The sequence below is a fragment of the Homalodisca vitripennis genome, chromosome 2 (assembly GCF_021130785.1).
Source record: "Homalodisca vitripennis isolate AUS2020 chromosome 2, UT_GWSS_2.1, whole genome shotgun sequence".
Classification (NCBI taxonomy): Eukaryota; Metazoa; Arthropoda; class Insecta; order Hemiptera; family Cicadellidae; genus Homalodisca; species Homalodisca vitripennis.
In genome coordinates, this window is record NC_060208.1 from 92,482,316 (window position 1) to 92,493,629 (window position 11,314).

The window sequence follows — 11,314 nt, forward strand, 5'->3', positions numbered from 1 at the left end:
TGTTAACCACTAATTAACGATTTACAATAAAATATTTAACATATACAGAAAGTAACAATGTCAGAATAACTTATTTACTTCTAAAACTGTGCCCTCAAAGCTTTAAATAACAGTAATTAACATTATGATACAATTCAAATAGCCAGCAATATAATCTATAAATAGGTAACGAGTAACAATAAATTATCAGAGAAAATAACAATGTTAACCACTAATTAAACGATTTACAATAAATATTTAACATATACAGTAAGTAACAATGTCAGAATAGCTCATTTACTTCTTAAACTGTGCCCTCAAAGCTTTAAATAACAGTGATTAACATTATGATATAACACAAATAGCCAACAATATAATCTATAAATAGATAACGAGTAACAATAAATTATCAGCAAAAATAACAATGTTACAATTAATATAAACAATCCATTTAAACTGCAGGCCCACGATACGCAGTGTTCCAGTGTTTGTGTCACTTGTCACGTCATTCAGTGCACCAGAGTGATGTCCACTGTGTATTATATGCATATGGTAATATATCCAATGTGTGTCAGTGAACCAGTATTTCACAGTGATCCAAAGCAAGTTGTCGGTGTTTCATCACTATTACGCCATTGCGGTTTTCTTTCTCAGGTAAATCTCAGTTTAATTACATTTCTAAGTTTAATAGCCATAGTTCAATACATTTTTTGTAAGTCTTTAAGTGTGGTATATATCTCAATTTCATCCGGCAATGCATTAAATAACTTTGGGACTATATAATTCGGCAATCTACGCCCGTACACGGTGTTGGGAATAGGTGTCCAGGAGATTAAACAGAATAATATTAGGAGGCATACAGTGGAGACGGTATGTTTATAGCAGTAGAAACAAGGGAAAGGCGCTACGTTAATGATGATGACGGACTTTGTGCTTCAGAACTGAGCGGGACAGCAAAAGTTTATATAAGAAAGGAGATGTTGAGAGTTTATGCGGGTGCCTTGGAGAAGGTTAAGAACCAATTTTGGTCTTATGTATACGTTTATAAATAGGGTTTATTTATATATTTAGAAATACTGACTCTCTTCAAGGCACTTCCATGAAAACAATTAACTTATTAACAACGTGAATTAACTTGCCCGAGCGAACTATGCACTGTTCACTAACGACATGGTTCACTGTTAGCAGTAATAGCAACCACAATCTAAACTATATAGCCTACATGCCGCTTCTATACTACCGCCTATAACCGGCTATAACCGCTTAATGTGTACCCAAAATCACACACAGCCTTATCTTACATCTATTTATCCTCTAGAAACAATGTACGTTTTGGTTTTATTCAAGTGCTTTTAACGTTAAATTTCGCCTAATAAACATGGCTACAGATGTACTGAACTGAATGCTGGGAAACACTTAAAAAAGATTTAGTTTGACGAAATGTAAAATAATTGTTTCACTCTGTAAACACGTTTTATGTGATTGTACGTTAAAAAAGATCAAGTTATCGTATTTTAATGTAGGTAAATAAAAGCCTACATTAAAATACATTAAAAAGCCTACATTTTATCACTACTTGCAACGTTATAATGGAAATCATCCATATTTAAGTCGGCTATCGGAAAAATTTACTTTACATATTTTATCCTAATTAGGATTAAAATTAAAAACAATTAACATCAACCCTAGCCTGCAGTTACAGTTGTCAATGGCTCATCGTCTCAGCATTCCGGTTTAGTTTAATTTTGTTCCTTCATTTCACTTGACCATCGTTCCTACCAGTCATCTGTTTGTCACTGTCCACTGTTCATCTCGTGGGTCGTCGTCTGCTGCTGCTGAGCTCTGCATAGAGGAATCTTTGCCCGAAAGAATCCACGGCCTTCTGAATCTCGTTTACATGATCGTCTACTCAGTACTATATGAAATCAATATAAGGGGCTACAAAAAGGCTCCCTGGGTCTCCAATAGTACGAATCAACAGCACATTAATAAAATAGTAGAATATTTTAACAAAATAGTCTATGACGTTCTCTATGTAACGTCACTAAAGCTCATTACTACAGCTGTCAATAACAATACTCTGTTCTGTAAAGATTACGCATCCTAATCTTATCCCAGTAGTCACAAGCTTCTTGATTCGCTGCCTCCATCTGTGCATACTATAATCAATGGAGACAAGATCAAGGAATAAAAAGAATAACTATCGCGTGGAACAGCCTTTGAGCAGCGGCCGACGATCGAACAGCAGAAAGGAAAATGTTTTATGTCCGCTCTGTGACATAATTGTGGCTGATGATGCTATTTTTTGTGAAGGAATTTGTAACAACTGGTATCACAGAGTATGTATGGGTATGTCATCAGAACATTACAATGAAACTACAAACAATAGGGATGAAAAATGGATTTGTCCAACTTGTGATCCAAAAAACTATTCTTTTCACTCCAATTCAGAGCACATCCTGTCACCAACTGCCCACAAAACCGTCCGATCACTAGACGAGCTTAAAAAAATGCTTGCCTCGTGCTCCGAAGCAGAATTGACCGAAGAAAACAAACTGCAAATATCGGCTGAAATTGGATCAAAGCTTCTTTTACATAATGCCGAATTACAAAAAGAGAACTCTATTCTACCCCAAAAAATGAACTCAATGGAGGCAAAAATTGAGGATCTTTTTAACACAATTGACTCCCTAACTGTGAAGGAAGGGATACTATTGGACAATCTACATGCTATAGAGAGACAATTAGAGAGAGAAATAAACTTAAGAATTGAGGTACAGAAGACTTTTGAGGGACACGATGAGAAGCAACTGCAGACAATTGATTCCCAAGAGAGGAAAATTGTAACGCTTGAGAAGGAACTCTTATCATTGAGGTCTGAAGCTGGGGATATCCCCTCCACTATTCGGCAAGACGCATCTAGTGAGCGATCTTTTCCCACGATATCTCCTAACGCGGCACTGGTGACCATCGAAAATGAAGTAAGGACAATGAAAGCTGACCTATTGGCATTGGAGAAGAACTACCAGTCCCTATATTCCTTCTGCCATGACTCCCATGAAACCCTTAAAGACAGGAACCCAGAGCAGTCTCCCACGACTAACTGCACTCTTGCTGACAAGAGTATTATGAACAAGCTTAGCGATGAACCCTCAAATAAATCTGTCTGTAATCCTCCCTGTAACGCAAGGATACGTCCCTTGGGACAAACTTTTGAAGAATTTTACCACCAACACTTAGATTTTTACATTAATTTAATAACAGTTGTAGCAGCTGATGATTCTGAATCATTTAGACATGAAACTCTTGAACACGATCCATCTGTAAGTCGGATAGAGTTTTTCCACATCACACCACCTGTCCCTGCCAATGGTGTTTTGCCAGCTGTCAATTCAAATCCGTCAGCAAAGTCTTTTTTAGACCCAGTAAGGAGCTCAAGGCACAGACGATAACAGATTCTCCTGAAAATTCTTACAAGACTCTCATCTCAGAGCCTAAGCTAGCTAACGGTACTATGAATCTAACCATATTCCATAAAAATGTAGACCGGATACAAAATAAAATTGAAATATTGAACCACACTCTCCTTCAGCTGAACCCAGACCTCGTAGTTATCACAGAACATGGAAACTCACCTGAACAGATCTTGAACACTAAACTGGTAAATTTCTCTCTGGTGGCGGCTTATTGTAGGGAAGATCGCATGAAGGGTGGAGTTGCGATCTACAAAAATAATAGCTTGAAGAATGAAACATCTAATCTGGAACTAGAACACCTTAGTATTCCTCTTGTTTGTGAGGTTGCTGCAATGAGGATCACGCTGAGCAACTCCAAAGTGTTGCTTATAGTGGGGATTTATCGCCCTCCTTCAGGTAGTCTAGCCCACACCAGACAAGCTCTTGAGATACTAGCGGAGATCCTGGATCTACTCCCTACAAATAATAATTCGCATGTCTTACTCATTGGGGACATAAACATTAACGATCTCGAATCAACAACTGAGAGAAGCATGTTAAATGAACTCCTGGCATCTTTTTCCTTGGCAAGAATACAACTTCCACCAACCAGGATCACCCAAACTTCGGCTACCTCCATCGATGCCGCTTGTACTGACTTGAACTTGGACCAAGTAACGGTACGGGTGGTTCCTACTGGAATCTCGGACCACACTGTGCTCACTGCAGCTACCGATCTCTCTCAAGAAACCCACCATTGTATCCAGAAGAATCACCAATCTCACCAACTTGACCCAGTTAAAAAATCGTTTGGCTCTGGAATCTTGGGATCATGTATTAGGCTGCAGTGACACGAACGATGCATATAACAATTTCATTGCAACAGTCACATTGATCCTTAACCTTACTTGTCCTCCGAGAAAATCTAGGAGTGGGAGAAACAAAAGAAGAGAAATTTTCTGCAGTGAAGAGGTCAGAGAATTGAAGAGAAGGTTCTTGGAAGCCAACAATCAATATCTTCTCAGTGGTGGCCATGGAGATAAAATAAGAGCGAACACCTTAAAAAAAGTCATATGACCTAAAACTAAAAGAGCTTCGTCGCACCTTTAACTCCAACCACATCAGCACATCCGATACTAAAAGCAAGGCCATCTGGGATGTGATTAACTGCGAGCGAAACCCTAACAAAGTCCCACAAACTGAAATAAAATCCTTGTCTGTTGACGAAGTGAACATCAAGGATCCTAATGAAATTGCTTCCTGTTTTAACCAGTTTTTTGTCGATATTGCGGAAAAAACTCTTCAGTCTTCGGCTGTTGCCTCAGGTCACTCACCTCCTACTCCAACTGTCGAGGAAGTCTACAACGGCCTAGTAAAACTGAATGAGTTTACAGCTACAAACAAGGCGGAATTGATTAGGACGATCGACTCTATAAAGCAAAAACCCTCTGCTGGTTTGGACGAGATCTCTTCCAGAATGGTTAAGTTCTGCAAGGAGGAGCTTCTGGTGCCACTTCTACACATATGCAATCTTTCCTTTCAGCAGGGGCGTTTCCCTTCTAAACTATAAGTGGCTAAGGTTTTTCCTCTCCATAAACGAGGGAAACAAGAGGACATGGGCAATTATAGGCCAATATCGTTGGTTCCAACTTTCTCAAAGATCGTCGAGAAGATTGTCATAACAAGACTATTTCATCACCTCAATATAAATGGCCTTCTTACCAAATGTCAGCATGGTTTCATGAAGGGTAGGTCGACACTGACAGGTTGGGTGGAACTTCTAGAGGACATCATCGACAATATAGAGAATGGCTACTCCGTCTCCGGAATCTTCGTCGACATGATAAGGCTTTTGATTGCCTAGGCCACGAATTGATTCTATCAAAACTGAGCTTTCTGGGAATAGATGGAAGGGCTCTCTGCTGGTTCTCTGACTATCTGGAAGACAGGTCACAAATTGTGGAAATTTCTCACGTCACTGGGGGGAAGTTGTTCAGGTCAAGATCTTGTCCTCTGCCTGTACGCAGAGGTGTGCCTCAAGGATCAGTGTTGGGCCCTGTTATGTTTATATTGTTTACTAATGACTTACCATCTTATGTCAACCCCTATGGCAATTGCTATATGTATGCCGATGATACCATCATCTTATCATCAGGGAAGAATGTGGATTCAGTTGAGGTCAATTCCTTCATTGCTTTGAGTGTGGCCTCTGACTACTGCTCCAGGAATGACTTGGTTCTAAACGAGGAAAAAACAAAGCAGTTGCTGTTTGGTCCAAAGAAAAAGCTAATATGTGGTATCCCAAACCTTCTGATCACAAACAACACCAAACACCTGGGTGTTGTTGTGGATGTCGACCTCTCTTGGAAGAATCATATAGATTGTCTTTGCAAGAGACTTAGCATTGCCTTATTTGGCATTAAAAGAATTGTAGCTGTGGGAACTGAGGAGGCAGTCAGAGCGACTTACTTTGCCTTGTTTAATAGCCATATGCCCTATGGGATCGCTTTGTGGGGTGGATCGTCCTGCTTCTATTTGGAGAGAATCCTACTTACCCAGAAGAGACCGATTAGAACAATGGCTGGACTGGGATTCCGTGAAAGCTGTAGGGAAACCTTCCGTAAGTGGGAAATCCTAACCGTGGCATCAGCTTACATCTTGGCAACTATAATGGAAGCCTGCAATAGCAGCTCACCGATAAATTCATCCATCCACCAGCACCGAACCAGGAATGCGAACAATTTCAACCTTCTTTCTCATCGCACAGCGCTGTTTGCGAAGAAACCTTCCTACGCAGGTTCCAGATTCTTCAATATCCTTCCGGATGAGCTGAAGAACTTAAGGGATTTCACCTTCAGACGACACCTGAGGAGGTGGTTTGTGCAGCGGCCATTCTATGCAGTGAATGAGTTTCTCTCTTGGAAGGAAAATGACCTAACTTTTGCAAGTCTAGTCTAACTCAACATGTATTTGAAATTTGAAGACTGTATTGACGCTTATCAAATCTTGATGATTGTGAATAAAAGATGTTCTCTCTCTCTTTCTCTCTAATATATAAAATTATAAAAGCGAAATCTAAGATTTTCAGTCAAACTCAAGTTTGCTGTAATAAACAAACATTACGACTTGAACCTACATTAATATGACATCTTGTGTTCTGAAAGTCATTCTTGACATTCAGTAAACAACATATAGTAAACTGTCTAGGCAGCCCTTTTATGTGTTGTTTGTTATATTTACAGGAAATGAAATGATCCTTAATATCCATCCATATTTTCCTATAATAGTGTTTAACTAAAGGCTTTGGCAATGTTTATATGCTACATATACTTTCAGTTTTGACAATTATTTATTTAGTAATCTTAAAAATATATAACGGATCATATCCAAAAACGTTTTTTTGCTTTGGCTACTTTGTATTCATTTAAATCAAATAGTATATCTATCATTGAAGAAGGAGCTCTTCTTATTGGAAAAAATATGTTTAATTATTTAAAAAAAAGACACAATTATCCAATAAGATGAATTTTCTTGCACTTGGCTCTTCTACACATACCATGCTACGTGAGGTGTGAATCAAAAATTAGATAAAATATAAAATTTATAATTTTAAAATATTCTTTGTTTGAAGGTTATTTTTGACGATGGAAGGATTGTGAAGGAAACAGGATTTTTCCGGACATTTGCCATCGTTCAGTGAAACAAGAAATCAGTAACACTACGTTTTGAGATCTGCAATCTGATCTCTACTTCAGGTAAAGAACTAACCTAATACATAATTACAAACTAGGTTAAAATAAACAAATCTTACCAAAGCGTTGTGGCACGCCTAAGTCAGGAATCACAACCTACATGTTGTTTGTCAACTTCACTAACTCTATAAACATGCACTTAATAAAAAACTATACAAAACACTAATCATTAAAACTTAACTACGGAATACAGGTCACAATACGTCTTCACTTGTCTACCAACCACCTACGACTGACCAGAGGGACCAGCCAATGGTAATCGTCACGGCTGGCTAGAACAAGATGGCGGAAATAATATCTTTCGCCAATATCTTTATGGAGGAATTTGAGCGAAAAGCTTTAGCTTCAGCGCAGTTCAAACCGAAGATTTGGTGGAGGTATACGGATGATACCTTTGTTATTTTTTCTCATGGAGACATTGAATTTAATAATCCTTTTAATCACATTAATAGTATTTCTCCTTCCATCCACCTCACAATGGAAGTGGAAGTCCAAAACAAGCTTCCCTTTTTGGATGTGTGTGTATTAAGATCATTAAGGTGGACTCTCTTCTTCTCGCCGACGACATTAAGCTATACAGTTCCGTAGAAAGTGAAGTCGATTGTTTGAATCTTCAGTGTGGCCTAGATGCAGACAAGAGTTGGTGTCGTCAAAATGATATGACGCTTAATATTAATAAAAGCTCTTGTATCACATTTCATCGAACCAAGTCTCCTATATATTTCAATTATACGCTTGACGGTGCCCTATTATTAAGAAGCAACATTGTCCGAGATCTTGGTATAGTTCTGAGTGAAGACTTAACCCCCCATGAACATATTAACAACATTTGTGCCAGAGCTGCTAAGGCACTTGGTTTTATAACTCGCTCTTCCAGAGACTTTCATGATCCTACTGTACTCGGGACGCTATACTGCACACTAGTTCGACCTCTGCTTGAGCATAGTAGTGTCATGTGGTCTCCTCATCAAGTAACTTTGGTGCGACAGATTCAATCCATACAACACAAATTCATCCGTCTATTTGGTTGTAGGCTGGGATTCGCCTACAGAGACGTACCGCTGCGGCTTATCGAGGAAGAATTGGGACTTTGTTCTCTGGAAACCAGAAGGAGTATCCAGGAGGTTATGTTTCTGCACAAACTTATCACTGGCGGCATTGTTTGTCCAGAGATCTTAAGAGGAGTTTTCTTTCGCTGTCCAATGGGTACGAGATCTTCAGAACTATTCGGCAGACGTCACGTTGGTTCGAACTATGAAGCCAATAGTACCCTCATACGTATCCAACGTCTAGGAAACATAGTATCTCCTCACGTGCACTTCTTCACTGATAGTGTCACTGTGGTCAAGAAGAAAACTGTAAATGCCTTGGTATTATAGAAATTGCAAGCGTCATTTATGGTTATTGATTTTTGTTATAATTATATATTATTAGCGACATTTGTTATAGATATTATTATTGATATTATTATTTATTATATGTATATATATATATATATATATATATATATATATATATATATATATACTGATGGCGAGAGAAAAGAAGAGACCTGGCCCGTGCCGGCGCACAGCTGTGTACTAGTAACTAGTGTGTTGCCGCGCGGTAATTTCAGGCGCTTCGCCCCACAGCCAACCCTGCGAATTGTTTATCCTAGCAATGGAACAGTGAAACAATAATGGAATTACGAAACAAGGCGCGGAAATATACTAGTAGTAGCGCCTGCAAATTTTAGATAGGCCAGAATCCAGGTCTCTTCTTTTCTCTCGCCATCAGTATATATCTTCAATAAGAATAGAAAAGAATAGAAGAAAAGAACATAAAAATTCTCTATATTTCGTCTTAAGACATTTTCAAGAGATATACAGTAGGTAAATAAGCAAATATATCAACAAAAAATAATAAACAAAAGAAACATCATATGTTAATAAAACTAATTTTGAATTACGTACAAAGAGTAAATAATTTTGCTTATTACAAGGAATATAAAGTTATAAATTAAAATTGTAGTTAAATGTGTAATGTTATAAATTAAAATTGTAACGTGTAATTTATACATACTGCTATCCGTATCTTAAATTTAGACCATCCGGATGTTTAGTTTGTAGCACCCTCTGATGAGCTATTTCTAAATAATTTATTTTAAGTTTATGGGGGTTCTGAATTTTGTTAATACTTTTTAAAGAAAAGCATTCATCGAATTTTTTGTTATGCTCCATTGCATGGGCCGAAATAGGATTTGATTTAATTTCAAGATTTGTATCGCTGCGATTTTTGTTCATTCTAATGTGCAATGGAGTTATGGTCTGACCAATGTAGTCCTTCGGACAGTCTTTACATGACAATTGGTAAATGACATTGCTGGATTCACAAGTCATTTTACCAACTATCGGATAATTTCTTTTCGTTGTGCTGCTACAGAAATGTTTTGAACTTATTATTAAATTACATGTTTTGCAGCGAGGCTTAAAAGAGGGTTCACAGCCAAAAGGTTTGTTTAAATTTTGAGTTAGCTCATCAGAGGGTAGTTTTGGTCTTACACACATATATATATATATATATATATATATGTGTGTGTGTGTGTGTGTGTGTGTGTGTGTGTGTGTGTGTGTGTGTGTGTGTGTGTGTGTGTGTGTGTGTGTGTGTGTGTGTGTGTGTGTGTATGCACTACTTTGATTCTTTGAAAATGTATTTATTATTCGTTTTCTATAACTTTTCAGATATTTATATAAATTGTTATCCTTTCATAGACATTAATTCTGTTATATTTTTTTCTTCTAAATATTTTCTTTTCTTTTGTTGTTGACTGGTAACTTACGGATGTTTGTTTTGATATAAATTAATTATGTGCTTGTTTGTAAGTAATACGTAACTCCTAGTCACTCATCAGTTTATGTATGTTAGCCACCACTTGTAAATTTCTCATTGTATATTTTTTGATGTATTGGGTTTCTCCCGTTGAAATAAATAAATAAATAAAGAGATAGGGATGTCCTTAAGACAACTGTTTTTCGAAAGATAACACACACAGGAAAATATTTAAATTATCAATCCAACCATCAAAAATCTGTCAAAGAAGGAGTAGCCTACTCGTTGTTTGATAGAGCAAAGAGCTTGTGCTCAAAAAAAGATGGACTAAAAGAAGAATTTAAGAAAATTGAATCGGATCTCAGAAGTAATGGATACCCTCAATTAGTAATAAATAAGTGCAAACCAACCAGAAGAATCATTCCTGAGTCTGAAAAACAGAATTGTGATAAATTTGCGTTTATGTCAATCCCTTAAGTGCCGGGATTATCGGAGAAAATTAGAAGAGTAGGTAGAAAGTACAACATTAGAACCGCGTTTAAAACACACAACACTCTTAGACAAAGTCTCGTAGAAACAAAACCAAAAAATGGCACACATGATTCCAAAAACTGTGTTTACAGTATAAAATGTAGTTGCAATAGGGAATACATAGGCGAGACAAAAAGACCACTAAACGTAAGGATAAAAGAGCACAAAGAAAACACGAGAAAGGGTCTCACAGAAAGGTCAAAAATTGCACACCATTGTTGGTCCGAAGACCATCATATGAATTGGGATGAAGCCAACATAATACATCGGAAACCACATTTCTTCAAAAGGAAATTAATTGAGGCAACATACATTAAATTGGCAGACCAACCAATCAGTCAACCATCAGTCGAGATTAGGCCGCTTTGGTTGCCAATTCTAAAAAATGAACTAAAGAAAAAACGAAAAGTATCAAACGGATCAGATATTTGTAATAAACCAATGCGGAGTCACAATATGGTTTTAAGAAGTTCATCTCGCATGAACCAATAATAACGAAACGGCCCATTCCTGTACCCCTTCCCTTTTATTTCCGCCATCTTGTTTTAGCCAGCCGTGACGATTACTATTGGCTAGTCCCTCTGGACAGTCGTAGGTGGTTAGTAGACGAGTGAAGACGTATTGTGATCTGTATTCCGTAGTTAAGTTTTAATGATTAGTGTTTTGTATAATTTTTTATTAAGTGCATGTTTATAGAGTTAGTGAAGTTGACAAACAACATGTAGGTTGTGATTCCTGACTTAGGCGTGCCACAACGCTTTGGTAAGATTTGTTTATTTTAACCTAGTT